General features: G+C 43.4%; 1 pseudogene; it reads right to left on the bottom strand.

Annotated features, from left to right (window-relative positions):
* Positions 1 to 204: 204 nt before the first annotated feature.
* Positions 205 to 322, bottom strand: LOC126189127 (5S ribosomal RNA; annotated as a pseudogene).
* Positions 323 to 16,118: the final 15,796 nt, after the last annotated feature.

The following is a 16,118-nucleotide window of genomic DNA, read 5'->3' as shown; positions in this document are numbered from 1 at the left end:
AACACTCCGTCTTCAGGTCACGACTGCCCCATCGGGACCATCCGACCGCCGTGTCATCCTCAGGTTGAGTATGCGGATAGCAGGGGCGTGGGGTCAGCACACCGCTCTCCTGGTCGTTATGATGATTTTCTTTGACCGGAGCCGCTACTATTCGGTCGAGTATATCCTCAATTGGCATCACGAGGCTGAGTGCACCCCGAACAACGGCAACAGCGCATGGCGGCCTGGATGGTCACCCATCCAAGTCCCGGCCACGCCCGACAGCGCTTGACTTCGGTGATCTCGCGGGAACCGGTGTATCCACTGCGGCAAGGCCGTTGCCTAAATATAACATACTGTGTAAAAAATTAAATGAAAGTTATCAGAAAAGGAACTGAGATAATACTGACCTGTCCAAAATTCGAAGGGTAATACTGGTATCAGCCGGCCGCGGTGGCCGTGCGGTTCTGGCACTGCAGTCTGGAACCGCAGGACTGCTACGGTCGCAGGTTCGAATCCTGCCTCGGGCATGGGTGTGTGTGATGTCCGTAGGTTAGTTAGGTTTAAGTAGTTCTAAGTTCTAGGGGACTTATGACCTAAGATGTTGAGTCCCATAGTGCTCAGAGCCATTTGAACCATAATACTGGTATCAACTACTGTTGAGGAAAAGTAACGATAGCTGGAGATGTTCCGTTACACCGGATTCTTTTGATCAGATAGTGCGTGACTCACTTGCCACACTAGACGATGCTGGGGTAAAGTAACAGCATATTTTTGCGGTGATACATCGCGTCGATAGCAGAGCTAAACTGTTTAAAAATGACTACATACTCGCTTCGAAGTTAGCGTGGATAAGTTAAAATAATACACATCCGATTGGGAAAGAAATGCGAGGGTATCCCTTGTTCTCCATAACAAAATATTTCACACTTAACGTCCCCGAATTCAGGACCATGGAAACAACAAGGTGGCGGACATTTGGCTGCAACGCACTCTCCAACGTTGCAGCATCGAGCAGAGAGGGGTTTCACCATAGCATCGCGGAGTGCGCGCTAAGCACTCACGGGGTTAATTAACGCCGTAAACAATTCCTACGTCCGGGATAATCAGCTCCAATTAAGCACCGCGAAGGCAGTATTACGGCCGTCGCAGAAATTCCTCCTGCAGGTTCTGGCAGCGTGAGGCAGCGAATCAATCGACAGTTAATGTTGGCAGGCGTGTGCCGTGAAGAATTTGTAGACCTAGTCCTGGCAGAAGAAACTTGTTCTCCGTTTCTAGTAGCCTGCAGGGTTGTATTTAGAATGTATACTTACTACAGGCAGTTCCTCATAACACGAATATACTCTAGTACGTCCCTGGTGGAGGAAGTACACTTCACACACAGGTGGGGGCGAGTTTCTTCATACGCCTCTCACAAGCGTATTCCCACGGAGAGGCATCGTCAAGGGCAACGTATGGTGCACCTCAGGGGTCGCTACTGTCTCGATATTTATAAATAACCTGCGTCTGTTAGCACACTTAAGTGCACTATCTGTAACTAACAAATATAAGTGGAAATTTTATGAACAATGTGTCGGAGCTCACTATCGTCACCTGTGGCAGCTAACGTTTTTCTATGGAGCATTTCCGACAAAAGGAATTAAGTAACGCGCAACTAAAATCTTGCTGGCTCCTCTACGTAGAGGGCATGGTGACAGCATACAACTTCTACTTTTATTTCAAATTGTACTTACTTTGTGTTTTAACGTTGAAGTCCATCAGCTTAATTGTACATATACTTCTCTCAATCAAAACGACTATTAATTTAACGCAAGTCACAGAATCTCTGCTGCCGACAAAGAAGACATAGAAGAACATATAAGGAGACTTAGTGAATGTTGAAACAAGTTTCGTGCTTGCACTCGCTCGTCGTTCAATACATACCATGATATGTCAACTGGGCACCTATCGGTCAGGTGAGCCATCGAAGAGTGACGAAGACGTCCTCTGTTTCGCAACATACAGAGCGCTGTTTGAGCATTCGGCGCATACGTCAAAATCAAGTTGACAGACGAACTATGCACTACCCGGCCGAAGCATGCACGCTGGTGGAACTGTGGAACTGAAATTTCCTCTGAAGATCTCAAATTGCAAATGTTGCTACAGTCGATCCACAACCTTGGCAACAATATAAAGTATCAAAATCTATCATATCCATAGATAATTAACACAATTTCACGTATCAAGAAAATTGACAAAATTAAATCTAACTACGACGATTAAGAATAACGACGAGAACCCAAGCAAATGAAAACCATTAGACAAGAGAAATAAAAAAGAAAGGACAAAAGTACAGGAGAGCTAAGGGCCCGTGAGAGAGCCCAAACCGTTCTGGAGATGCAAATAAAGAATGTGAAAAACCTACCCTTCGTTAACACTCAAAAAACAGGTAAAATTTGGTTAATCATACTACTATGAATGTCCAGTGGAAATAAAATGTTCAGCAGTTTCAGACTTGCTTGATAAGCTCAGCGTTGGTGTTCAGCGCAGCACTGTAGGCCTTTTCGAAGTTCGTGTATCAAATCTCCTGGGTGGGGTAAAGGGAAGCAATCAACAACAGTTTTTGGATTGACAGTATCTTTGAAATCTGCACTCTCTTAACCCGCCCGACGGCTTCGAGAGAACGATCAACGGGGATGCCCACTGGCTGGCAGACGCAAGTTTAAGAATACCGCAATCCTGCCAAAGGTGCAATTCCTCTCTTACCCGGTCCAGTACAGCATGTGGGACAGGCCGAACTCGAAAATATTTTGGCTCTACATTCTCTTTTAAGGAAACTTGGGCCTCGAACACTGATTCCTGTCCTAAACAACCATCAAATAAAGAACAGTACTTATTACACAAAGCATTGATATTAGCAATCGACACTGCCGAATTTACTTGTAACACATTTCCTTAAATTGAAAAACTAAATAATCCAAAACTATCCATTTCAAAAATATTCGTACTGTCCCGTGAACATAGCACATGAAAGTGAACTGTTTTGGTAAAACAACGGAAAGTTGAAAGCAAACTACAAACATCTAAAATTAAAATATTTTGTTCATTAAATTCTGATAGTGTGGCATTTGGCTGCTGGACCTGGGGGCTAACTAAAAGTTCATGCGTTGCATTGTTGAACAACGTAACAGTCGCCCCAGTGTCTAATTACAACTTCACATTCTGACTCGCCACACGCAAATACACAAACAATCTGTTAGACTGCTGAAATCACTGAAGATTGTTTGTCTTGGCAAACATGTTGAGCTACCAACGTATCTGAGTGCACAGGTACAGCAGAAACAACATACACGTCCTGTGAGACAAAGTCTGGTATTTATTTTGTCCTGCCCCAGATGGCTGGAAACACACTGGATGTGGTCGTCTTGCGGCAAGGGAAACAGCACGCGTACTGTGACCTGTCATGTGCACTAAATGGACGTGAGCAAGACTTCATTGTTTGCGGGTGCAGCTCCGAGCCCCGATTCGGAACATATTAGCACGAAACTGAGAATCTAGGTTACGTCCTTACCGAGTAGGGGGCGAAGGGGGAAGGGGACTGACCCCTGAAGTTGCTCATTCTTTATCGCAGAAGTGGCCAGATGTTGCGTGTCACATTCAGTAACGTCTACTGCGTTCTGAGGCTCAATAATTGACATCACAGTTTTCAAGTCTGAGTTGGGAGCTTCATAATAGAGATATGCATGCATGAGTTTGAAACGTTATGAGTGACAGCATCATGATCTATTACGTCAGTCTATCTTAAGCCACTGGTAGAAGCTGGCCCCGGGAAAGATCAGTTTGGATTCTCTAGAAATATTGGAACACTTGAGGCAATACTGACCCTACGACTTATCTTAGAAGATAGACTAAGGAAAGGCAAACCTACGTTTCTAGCATTTGTAGGCCTAGAGAAAGCTTTTGACAATGTTGACTGGAATACCCTCTTTCAAATTCTGAAGGTGGCAGCGGTAAAATACAGGGAGCGATAGGCTATTTACAATTTGTACAGAAACCAGATGGCAGTTATAAGAGTCGAGGGGCATGAAAGGGAAGCAGTGGTTAGGAAGGGAGTAAGACAGGGTTGTAGCTTATCCTCTATGTTATTCAATCTGTACATTGAGCAAGCAGTAAAGGAAACAAAAGAAAAATTAGGAGTAAGAATTAAAATCCATGGAGAAGAAATAAAAACTTTGAGGTTCGCCGATGACATTGTAATTCTATCAGAGACAGCAAAGGACCTGGAAGAGCAGTTGAACGTAATGGACAGTGTCTTGAAAGGAGGATATAAGACGAACATCAACAAAAGCAAAACGAGGATAATAGAAAGTAGTCGAATTAAATCGGGTGATGCTGCCAGAATTAGATTAGGAAATGAGACACTTAAAGTAGTAAATGAGCTTTGCTATTTCGGGAGCAAAATAAGTGATGATGGTCGAAGTAGAGAGGATATAAAATGTAGACTGGCAATGGCTAGGAAAGCGTTTCTGAAGAAGAGAAATTTGTTAACATCGAGTATAGATTTAAGAGTCAGGAAGTCGTTTCTAAAAGTATTTGTATGGAGTGTAGCCATGTATGGATGTGAAACATGGACGATAAATAGTTTGGACAAGAAGAGAATAGAAGAGTTCGAAATGTGGTGCTACAGAAGAATGCTGAAGATTAGATGGATAGATCACATAACTAATGAGGAGGTATTCAACAGACTTGGAGAGAAGAGAAATTTGTGGCACAACTTGACTAGAACAAGGGATCGGTTAATAGGACATTTTCTGAGACATAAAGGGATCACCAATTTAGTATTGGAGGACAGCGTGGAGGGTAAAAATCGTAGAGGGAGACCAAGAGATGAATACACTAAGCAGATTCAGAAGGATGTAAATTGCAGTAGGTACTGGGAGATGAAGAAGCTTGCACAGGATAGAGTAGCATGGACAGCTGCATCAAACCGGTCTCTGGACTGACGACCACAACAACAACAACATCTTAAGCCACAGAACTGACGCTGTAGGTTAACCCAAGCAGTTCTATGACCCACTTTTAATAGGAATGCCCAGGCTGGTGTCTGAGCCGAAAGAATTTATACCTAGCTGCTGCTGCCACGTGCACTTGAGATTCAAAGTGAGTCTGGACACGAGTTCATCATAGGGCACTTCGTCAGGACATACATCTGGGAATAATTTGACTGCTGAACGGTACACCTCCGTCTCTACCGTGGACAGGAAATGGCAAATGTAACGGTTACATGTGAAGTGTGCTGTAGGCTGGGCCACATATTCTGCCCAGTCTTCGCTTTGCCCCACAAACTGCTGCACTGGGCGAAACTGAACAGGTGGGGGTGCCGGTTGTGGCCCTGTTACTGCCTGTAACATGCCTTGAAGTTTTGTAATAACTGATCAATACGTTGCCCTGTCCCTACGCAAACTGAGTTAATGGCAAGTCCGGCAGTGGAGCAGGGAAAGCCGTATATGCACAGTTACTTAACTAACAAAACCGAAAAGATGACAAATTAGTACAATATACCACTGGAAGGTGGCAGAATAAAAGAAGGTCAGATTCGCACCTTACATGAGAGCTATATACATCGCAACAGGAAGGTGAATATGCCACCTCACTCAATTCGGCGTTAATGAGCAAATTTGCCTAGCTGTATATAATGCAAGAAGGGATGACATTCAATCGATGGTAATTAACACACCATTCCTATACTGCATGTCTGAGCGGAAGGTGAAACATGCAGCGAGAGGCGTTTTAGTTTGGAATTCAGAGGGACGACGCAAAGGCAAGGCCGTGCTACAGAGGGTATCACGGAAACCACTCAAAGGTGCGAGAATTATCGCTCAATCAGCTTAACAGCTCATGCGTCGAAGCTGCTTACAAGAATAATATACAGGAGAATGGAAAAGAAAATTGAGAATGCGCTAGGTGTAGATCAGTTTGCCTTTAGGAAAAGTAAAGGGACGAGAGAGGCAATACTGACGTTACGGCGAATAATGGAAGCAAGGCTAAAGAAAAATCAAGACACTTTCATAGGATTTGTCGACCTGGAAAAAGCGTTCGACAATATAAAATGGTGCAAGCTGTTCGAGATTCTGAAAAAAGTAGGGGTAAGCTATAGGGAGAGACGGGTCATATACAATATGTACAACAACCAAGACGGAATAATAAGTGTGGACGATCAAGAACGAAGTGCTCGTATTAAGAAGGGTGTAAGACAAGGCTGTAGCCTTTCGCCCCTACTCTTCAATCTGTACATCGAGAAAGCAATGATGGAAATAAAAGAAAGGTTCAGGAGTGGAATTAAAATTCAAGGTGAAAGGATATCAATGATACGATTCGCTGATGACATTTTCCTGAGCGAAAGTGAAGAAGAATTAAATGATCTGCTGAACGGAATGAACAGTCTAATGAGTACACAGTATGGTTTGAGAGTAAATCGGAGAAAGACGAAGGTAATGAGAAGTAGTAGAAATGAGAACAGCGAGAAACTTAACATCAGGATTGATGGTCACGAAGTCAATACAGTTAAGGAATTCTGCTACCTAGGCAGTAACCAATGACGGACGGAGCAAGGAGGACATCAAAAGCAGACTCGCTATGGCAAAAAAGGCATTTCTGGCCAAGAGAAGTCTACTAATATCAAATACCGGCCTTAATTTGAGGAAGAAATTTCTGAAGATGTACGTCTGGAGTACAGCATTGTATGGTAGTGAAACATGGACTGTGGGAAAACCGGAACAGAAGAGAATCGAAGCATTTGAGATGTGGTGCTACAGACGAATGTTGAAAATTAGGTGGACTGATAAGATAAGGAATGAGAAGGTTCTACGCAGAATCGGAGAGGAAAGGAATATGTGGAAAACACTGATAAGGAGAAGGGACAGGATGATAGGACATCTGCTAAGACATGAGGGAATGACTTCCATGGTACTAGAGGGAGCCGTAGAGGGCAAAAACTGTAGAGGAAGACAGAGATTGGAATACGTCAAGCCAATAATTGAGGACGTAGGTTGCAAGTGCTACTCTGAGATGAAGAGGTTAGCACAGGAAAGGAATTCGTGGCGGGCCGCATCAAACCAGTCAGTAGAATGATGACCAAAAAAAAAATTAACCAGGCGGAAAGTCAGCGACCAACCAGGTGACTCAGATGGCGAGAGCGATTGTAATGGCCCATCTGAGGGAGGAGGAAACGCGCTAGGAAGGAGAAAAGAGCCGAAGTTTCGACGCAATTTAACGGTAGGGACCTTGCGATTGGTAGAGAGAGTTTCTACAAAATAAGAGGAACACTCCTATTGGTCGAAAAAAGCCGTGAAGTGAAGAACGAAAGAACCCAGGTGGGGAGACAGTTCGACTATGAGTAAGACAAGACGTCAAGTGCAGAACGGAACGCATAACGCTCTGTGGGATGCAGAGGAGTAATTTGTGTGAACCCTGCGTTCACAGTGGCTGATACCCAGCTAGAAATTAGCTGTGGCATCGTTTAGCTCCAACTGTGAAGAAACGAACCAGCCAATTAGTTCATTGTTCTTGTGAGAACTGAGAGGGCATTATAATATGCACGCTGCTCCAGCCATGCGCGTGTATATCGCCACATTCTAAGACTAGGGATGAGTACAGGTTCTCTCGCATAATGAGAAACATAGGGAAAGTTTCTGCTGGAAAATTCAGCGAAGGTGTAATTAGTTTTATAAGAAAATTTCAGCGTAAGGGAGTGGCCTAGCAGATGACAGCTCATCGCAAAAAAATGGCTCTGAGCACTATGGGACTCAACTTCTCAGGTCATTAGTCCCCTAGAACTTAGAACTAGTTAAACCTAACTAACCTAAGGACATCACACACATCCATGCCCGAGGCAGGATTCGAACCTGCGACCGTAGCGGTCTCGCGTTTCCAGACTGTAGCACCTAGAACCGCACGACCACTTCGGCCGAGCTCATCGCAGCTTAAGGTAAATACTGCATGCAGAGGTGTTAACTTGTTTCATCAGTTTGCGTGCACTGTAAACTCGAGCGACCTTGGGTAATCTTTTGCTCAATTTGTCACATAATTAGCCATCCACTATAGGCTTTATTGTCATCCTAAAAATAGTACCGAACTCTGAACCGGAATTGGACGATTTTCGTAGTAATGACCAACATCATAACGTAATTGTAGGAACAATTTTGTAAATAAACTTCTAGTTAAACTTTAATATTGTCGGGTTTGGGAAAATTTAACCTTCTGACAATTAATATTTATTATTGTTGAGTTTAGGATTATTTCACTTTTTGATGTTGACGAGATGTGTTATCCTGACAACTGTTTTTTGTTGTCACATTGAAAACTGTGTAAAAGCGTGTATTTTTGTGCTAAAATTGAGACATTAAACATGTCATTTCAACTTACACAGTTGTCTTCAATCCTAGAATAAGTAAACCAAAAATATTGCACCTTACACCACACCAGTCCAGACCCCAGTGTTGTATTCTCCTTTTGTACACGCGCATGTAAAAAGCGTACAGTATATTAACATTCATAATCAAATATCACAACTCTCACCACTATTGTGAGTGGAGGAAATATGCGTGGAATTATTTATACAGACATAACTCTTGATTTCAACCATAATCAAAGAATCAGTCGGAGAAACTGAGCTGCGTGGTATGCCAAGTCTGTAAATCTCGCACTGTAAATGTTGTAACTGCAGGTACTACAGTCCGCATCTCGTGGTCGTGCGGTAGCGTTCTCGCTTCCCACGCCCGGGTTCCCGGGTTCGATTCCTGGCGGGGTCAGGGATTTTCTGTGCCTCGTGATGACTGGGTGTTGTGTGCTGTCCTTAAGTTAGTTAGGTTTAAGTAGTTATAAGTTCTAGGGGACTGATGACCATAGATGTTAAGTCCCATAGTGATCAGAGCCATTTGAACCATTTGATTTTGCAGTTACTACAGACACTGTGCGTTGGGCACAACTACACACTCTGACTGTACAAGTCTGCCATAAGTTCGACAGGGTGATGACATAACGACTGTATCCACTGGAATCTGAACTTCAGACTGGACTGCGCGCTTATCCCTTGCGGTCGTATTTCTGCGCAGCGGCAGAGTGTCACGGTTGCCGAGAGGCGAAGCTCACGCCTCATCCAGATTGGCGTCGCCGGGTGCGCTGAGTGGACATGTAACAGCTTTGCTGTGGTCGATTACAGGTGTCACATTATCGTCGACCGACGACACCGCAGTATCCGTTATCTTTAGGAGGGCGAGCTCTTTAAGCAAAGTGTCTAGCTATGTGTGAAATCTTATTGGACTTAACTTCTAAGGTCATCAGTCCATAAGCTTACACACTACTTAACCTAAATTATCCTAAGGACAGACACACACACTCATGCCAGAGGGAGGACTCGAACCTCCGCCGGGACCAGCCGCACAGTCCATGACTGCAGCGCCTGAGACCGCTCGGCTAATCCCGCGCGGCAAAGTGTCTAGCTCTGAGGCTGCTTGAGCTCTGTGTGCAAGTTCAAGCACGCACACAGTTTGCGGCTGGTGAAGGCGACTCGAAGCTTGTAAATACAAATTAGTATGAGTGGGCTTACAATGAACTGAGTGCCCCAGAGAGCCATCATTCGTACGTCTAAGACAGCCAGGAACGGCAAACAACAATCTTTCTCTATTACCACAGTGAACCGGACGATGTTATGAATGGAGCTGATGTGATGTACAAATGCTATTAATTTATCTTCTCCGTGAGGCCACACTATGGAGGTATCATCCACATACCTATAAAATACAGTTGGTAAAGGGCAGCTGATTCAAGCGCTCTCTCCTTGAAAACCTCCGTAACAAGGTTGGCTACCAAGCGACACAGAGGGTTGCCCACAGCGACGACGTCAGTATGTTCCTTCCGAAACAAAGGAGTGATGTCCACCTGAAACTTATTGTCAGTTAACGTCAACTAATCTGCTGGAGGGACCTTTACAAAAGTGATGCCTCATCAAAACTAACTAAACGGTCCGAACTGCTTAGACGAAGAGCCACCAGTCTATTGATAAAGTCGGCACAGTTGCGTATATGATGTGAGCATTTGCCCACTAATGGTCTCAGTAAAGATGCAAGACGTTTTGCTAAATCATATATAGTAGTTCCAATGTTGCTCAGTATTGGACATAAAAGTAAAGCAAAGCAGCATGGCATGAATGACTAGGAGACCCGAAGGGCAGGTTCAATCTCCTAATTGTAAAGGTTTTCCCTGTCCTTCGCGTCAGCAGGACTTTTCCTTCGCGAAGTATGAGATCTGTGTGCGTACGAGTAGCTGCTACGAATAGGTGACTGTAATGGACGTAAAGAAAGATTTTCTTCATGAATTTTTGGAAAGTCACGCAGTTTTGGTGGTAAACAAAGCAGCATGTGGGCTAAACCTGTTGTTGATCTCTTGAGGTAAGGAGGAAAACACCAGGAGCGCAGAAGTTTTCCGTTGCAAACTTAATGTAGGATCGTAATCAATCGTCCTAAAGGTAGAGTCACTTAGTAGACACGCATATTATCATCATAGACACTACGAGGTGACAAAACGATTAAATTACCTTTGTCAGCTTTCAGTGCCACAACGTCAGGATCCTCTCGTAGATTTCTAATGCAGCCCATTCTGCGGAGGGTAAGTTACTGCTGTGAGGAGGAGCTTTCAAGTTCCCGTCTTATTTCTTCTGCAGCATCCAAAGGAAGGTGTCAAACGGCTTCTTCATCACATCCATAGTAAAGTGTATGGCATAAGGAGGCTTTAGCAGCCAATGACGATTTAGTTCAGGAGTGGAAGGTGCCACAATTTTTGCCGCCCTACCGAAAGCAGATCACGTCTTGTCGTTTTAGTCACACACATTATCTTTTTAAACCATTTAATTTGTCAGCAGACGTATATTATGTTATTTTACCTTCCACTACAGGATACACATTTATATCCGTGCAGAGAGGAAATAAGAGTTTTTGTTAATTTTCAAGAATTTAATTAATTAAGGAAAATATAGATGAAGGAAGGTAGCCGATGAAGGCACAATCTCACGACCGCAAAGACGGGCGCCAGGCGTGAATGGAGACCCGATTAAAAAAAAGAAAGTTTGCGTCGCTGCTTTCAGTCCACAAAGACCCGCGTTCCGTACCCGACACCTCCTCACATTTTTTGTCGTTTTTATATATTTTGAAATGCTCTTTTCGATTCATTTCTTTGCCATTCCGTATCTTTGCTCGGGCCACCCTATTGGAAAAGTGACTCCAAAAACAGTTTTTGACAATATCTTCTATCCTACTCATTTTACGATAAAAACAGTTACGTAATAAATTTAACTAGAGAAAATTTTCTAAAATTTATATGTTAACCTTTTTTGCCGCAGTTATAAAAGGACAAGACACATGTATAAAAGGAAGAGCCGCAGGTATAAATGGACGGTCCGCCTAGGCGTTGCCCTCCCACCTAACCCCCCACCCGCCTTTCTATGGAACATCAGTCGGCAGAGTTCAAATGGCCTTCGCAATTTTTGAGCCATGACGTCAAAAATCATCGGTGGCGATTTCTATCCTGTAAAACTGAAACGGAATGACAGAATAAAAGCACTTGGCGCTATGAATGCAAGCATCCGGATAGAAGACGACGTTACACCGAGTAATCATTTATTAATTTTCCAATGAACGTGAATTGCAAAAGAATCTGATAAGGAAGTTGAATAGTTCCTTATGCACGAACTTGCTCCGTTTCCGTTATCCGTTTCCAACGACGAAGACGTGCGCAAGCGCATTAAATCTTGTATTTATAAGGCACTGAGCAATATTCCGGAGAAGTAAATTCTGGAGACGCCTTGTACGTCATCGACAGAGGAAAGCGAGTCATTTCGCATTGCGATGACTAGTTTTCATCTTTTTGCAATAACTACGCCACATTCGTTGGACAGAACTATACATCCAGTCCCATCACTGTATTTGACAGATATCCTTCGCAGACCGTAGAACCAAATACATGGAAGGATCCCGATGATGACGGGAAACATGCTTCAGTAGACGTTTTATGACGAGACAATAACTCCAACCGTGTCACTAGATAAATTCCTGGGCAACACTGCAAACAACAACCAAGTCCATGGATTGTTGAAGACAAAATATGAAGCTCAGATTTTCGTGGCCATGTAAGTCACGAAAGATGCGGATACGCTAATAAACAATGCGGCAATCACCATTTCAACTACGTTAGATTCCTTAATAGTTGTATTTATTCTTTTGACGCCTCGGTCTACGCGTCCAAACAAGAAAAAGGAAAAATTTCGCAACAAATATGTACAACAACAACAAAAAAAACAGTCGCAGATAACATATTATTCTTGCAAACCTTCAGTGGCTATGATACATCAGAACTCTTTAATCAAGGGAAAATAAAATGTGCAATGTACTCTGACGAAACTAAAAGAGCTTCAACATTTACTCAGATATCAAAAGGTCGAAAATCGGGGAGACTACAGATAAAGAAAGGCTGGATTAAAGTGCTCCGTTATTTGCACGAACTGCAACGCTAACGGTCGTAATTCGCAAATTCCACTACAAGATGGCGACGAAGAGGAAGAAACGGTGACCTTTCTCCAGCAAACGTACTACGAAGTCGAGGAACAAGAGAGTTACAAGCTGAGCAGATAATCCTATCGTGAATAACATGGAAGAAGTTTCCATCTTTAATGTTCCGCTCGGTACTGATGACGTCGGACAAGGAAAACTCGGACAATCAGTTATAGGGAAGCGACGGAAAGAAAAAATTGAAATTTGTGGTCAGGACTATGGGACGAAACCGCTGAGGTCAACGGTCCCTAGGCTTACACACTATTTAATCTGACCTAAACTAACTTACTCAAAGTACAACACACACACACACACCCATGCCCGAGGGAGGACTGGAACCTCCGACGGTCGGAGTCGCTCGACCCGTGACAAGGCGCCTAGACCGCACGGCAACCCCGTGCGGAGCGAAAGAGAATGCACTCAATTTCGTAATAGCGCATTACATGTGCATTAGGCCTACTGGGGATACCACAAGAAAAAAATAATTGCGTCACTTACTCCACCTCACAGGTGTTGTGGAAATCAATTTTTTGGTAATGACTCGTGTTGGAGTAAACTTTGTGGCCCTCGTACGCTAAAAGTACTCATTTTACAAAAATATGTTATCACGTAAATTATAGGAATTTTTCTCTACTTTAATTTAATACGTAACTATTTTCTTCGTAAAATGAGTCCGAAAGCAGATATTTGTCAAAAAAACTTTCGTGGGCGCTGCTTTTCAATATAGCGGTGCTAGCGGCAAAGATACGAGGTGGGAAAGCAAAAGTCCGGAACTTTATACAAATACCAATTTTCAAAGGTCCCGGAAAACTTTCCAGACAACCCTCTTTGTGAGCACCAAGTGACTATACTATAATCCGTAAGTGGTGTTTATGTTTACTCTTAAACGAAAAACAAACGTACGACCGGTAGTATACAAACACTACTAAACCATTACTAGAAATATTCCAAGATTACTAAAAATATTCCAAAATTATCAAGCAATGGAGGAACTGACTACACAGCTAATAACAGCAGATTGATCAACGTCTACGGACGATCAGGAAGTTGTCAGAGGCGAAACAGAGCACAACTTTTTAGTAGTGAATTATTTCCCTTCTTCAGTTCCAAATATGAACATACATTCGAGTGACTAAAGTCGTGAGGTACTGAAACGTCCCCTTTGAAAAATTTATGAATTACTGTGCTGATAACCCTCTTACATATTGGCTTTTCAAACAGCTGAGCAAAACTGAACGTACTCAAACATTCACTAAAGTGACACACAATATTTTTAGCGCAACGCAATCTGACTTTCAATAATCCCTACAAAAGAATGGCCCCGACTAACATTAACCTATACCTTTCACAAATCACTTACCTCACAAAAATCTTCGTTACTCGAACTACTGCAATACAGCGAGCGCCACCACTGCCAGCTAAATAAAAGATTCAAACTACGGAAGGCACTAACTACTGATAGGCATAGTTAGCAAATGAAAGATTTTAATAGAGAACAAACAATGTATTTACCTTAATAGTGTTGAAAAATCATAATATACATAGCAGTTCATGACATCCAGTCTTACAAATTTCAAAACTCCGCCATTTCTCTCCCCACATCCACCACTGCTGGCGGCTCACCTCCAACTGCGCAACGCTAGGCGCTGTTCACATCCAGCTGCCCAACATTACAATGGCAGACAACAATGCAAACTAGCCACAGACTGCACACAGCACAGCCAGCGATTTTCATACAGAGCGCTACGTGGCGTTACCAACCTAAACGGCCTGCTTACAGTACCTCCTAATGTCGTGTCGGACCTCGTTTTTCCCGGCGCAGGGCAGGAACTCGGCATGGACGCAACAAGTCGTTGGAAGTCCCGTGAATAAATACTGAACCATGTTGCCTCTGTAGCAGTCCATAATTGCGAAATTGTTGCCGGTACAGGATTTTGTGCACGAACTGACCTCTGGATAATGTCCTATAAATGTTCGATGGGTGGCCAAATCATTAATTGAAATTGTAAAGAATGTTCTTCAAACCAATCGCAAACACCTCTGGCCTGGTGACGTGGCGCGTTGTCATCCATGAAAACTGATGGTCCTAACAACCAAAGGCATTGTAGACATATAATAGACGTACCGATGTCTGTGTTGTACCTCACAAATCTGAAAGGTCCGATGAACAATAATTTGTCAACTATTGAAATCCTCAAGCCCTGCTACAGCGTCTACTTTAGGACCACATACTATAGCCACAGCAACCCAGCCGTTAGGATGTTGTGTGCCATCATTGTTCGTAAGCGTAAAATTCAGTACACATCCACTAAACACTGAAGGCCACCTTCTCTTTCTATAATAACGCTTAGTTTCCGGCGTGGTTGTGGGCGCCAACTGACCATCAGTTGTTAGGCCCATCTCCAGTCAATGATCAATACAGTTGGACCAGAGGACCCAGTCCATTCCATGTAAACACAGCCCACAATAAAGTAGCAGATAAAGAAAAACATCAGTAATTATAAGAACATAGCAACAAAACAAAAAAAAACATGTAGAACAAGACACCAGTAGAACTTAGAAATGCCCATTGTGAAATAACAAACCTTCCTAGTAACTAATTAAGATAAGCTACAATATTTGCAACATAAATATATATTAGGACCCACTAATGTATTAGGTGGTGGGTTAACATGTATCATGTAGTTCAAGAATAACGAATTAAAAAAAAAAAAACAGCCCAACCATTATGGAACCACCACCAACTTGTACAATGCCTTGTTGTCATCTTGGGTCCATGGCTTCGTGGGGTCTGCGCCTCACTTGAACCTTACCATCACCTCTTACCGACTGAAATCCCGGGTCATCTGACCAGCCCACAATTTTCCAGTCGCCTAGCATCCAACCGATATGGTCACGAGTTTAGGAGAGGCGCTGCAAGTGATGTGCTGTTAGCAAAGGCACTCGCTTTGGACGTTTGTTGCCATAACCCATTAACGCCAAATTTCGCAGCACTGTCCTAACGGATACCTTTGTCGCATGTCCCACGTTGAATTCTTTGGTTATCTCACGCAGTGTTGCTTGTCTGTTAGCAGTGACAACTCTACACAAACGCAGCTGCTCTCAGTCGTTAAGTGAAGGCTTTCGGCCACTGCGTTGTTCGTTTTTATAAGTAATACTCGAATTTTGGTATTCTCGGCACACTCTTGACACTTTGAATCTCGGAATATTGAATTCCGCAATGAATTTCGAAATGGAAGGCCTCATGCGTCCAGCTCCAATTACCATTCGGCGTTCAAAGTCTGTTAATCCTGTCGTGCTGCCATAATCACGTCGGAAACCTTTTTACATGAATCACCTGGGTATTAACGACAGCTCCACTACATCTACATCATACTCCGCAAGCCACCTAATAGTGTGTGGAGGAGGGTACTTTCGGTACCACTATCTGATCCCTCCAACCCTGTTCGAATCGCAAATAGTGCGTGGGAAGAATTATTGTCGGTAAGCCTCTGTATTGGCTCTAATTTCTCGAATTTTCCCCTCATGGTCAATACGCAAGATGTATGTGGGGGGAAG

This window comes from Schistocerca cancellata, chromosome 5 (assembly GCF_023864275.1).
Source record: "Schistocerca cancellata isolate TAMUIC-IGC-003103 chromosome 5, iqSchCanc2.1, whole genome shotgun sequence".
NCBI classification, from domain to species: domain Eukaryota; kingdom Metazoa; phylum Arthropoda; class Insecta; order Orthoptera; family Acrididae; genus Schistocerca; species Schistocerca cancellata.
Note: the sequence above shows the minus strand (reverse complement) of the source record. Positions and strands in the feature narration are given on the sequence as shown.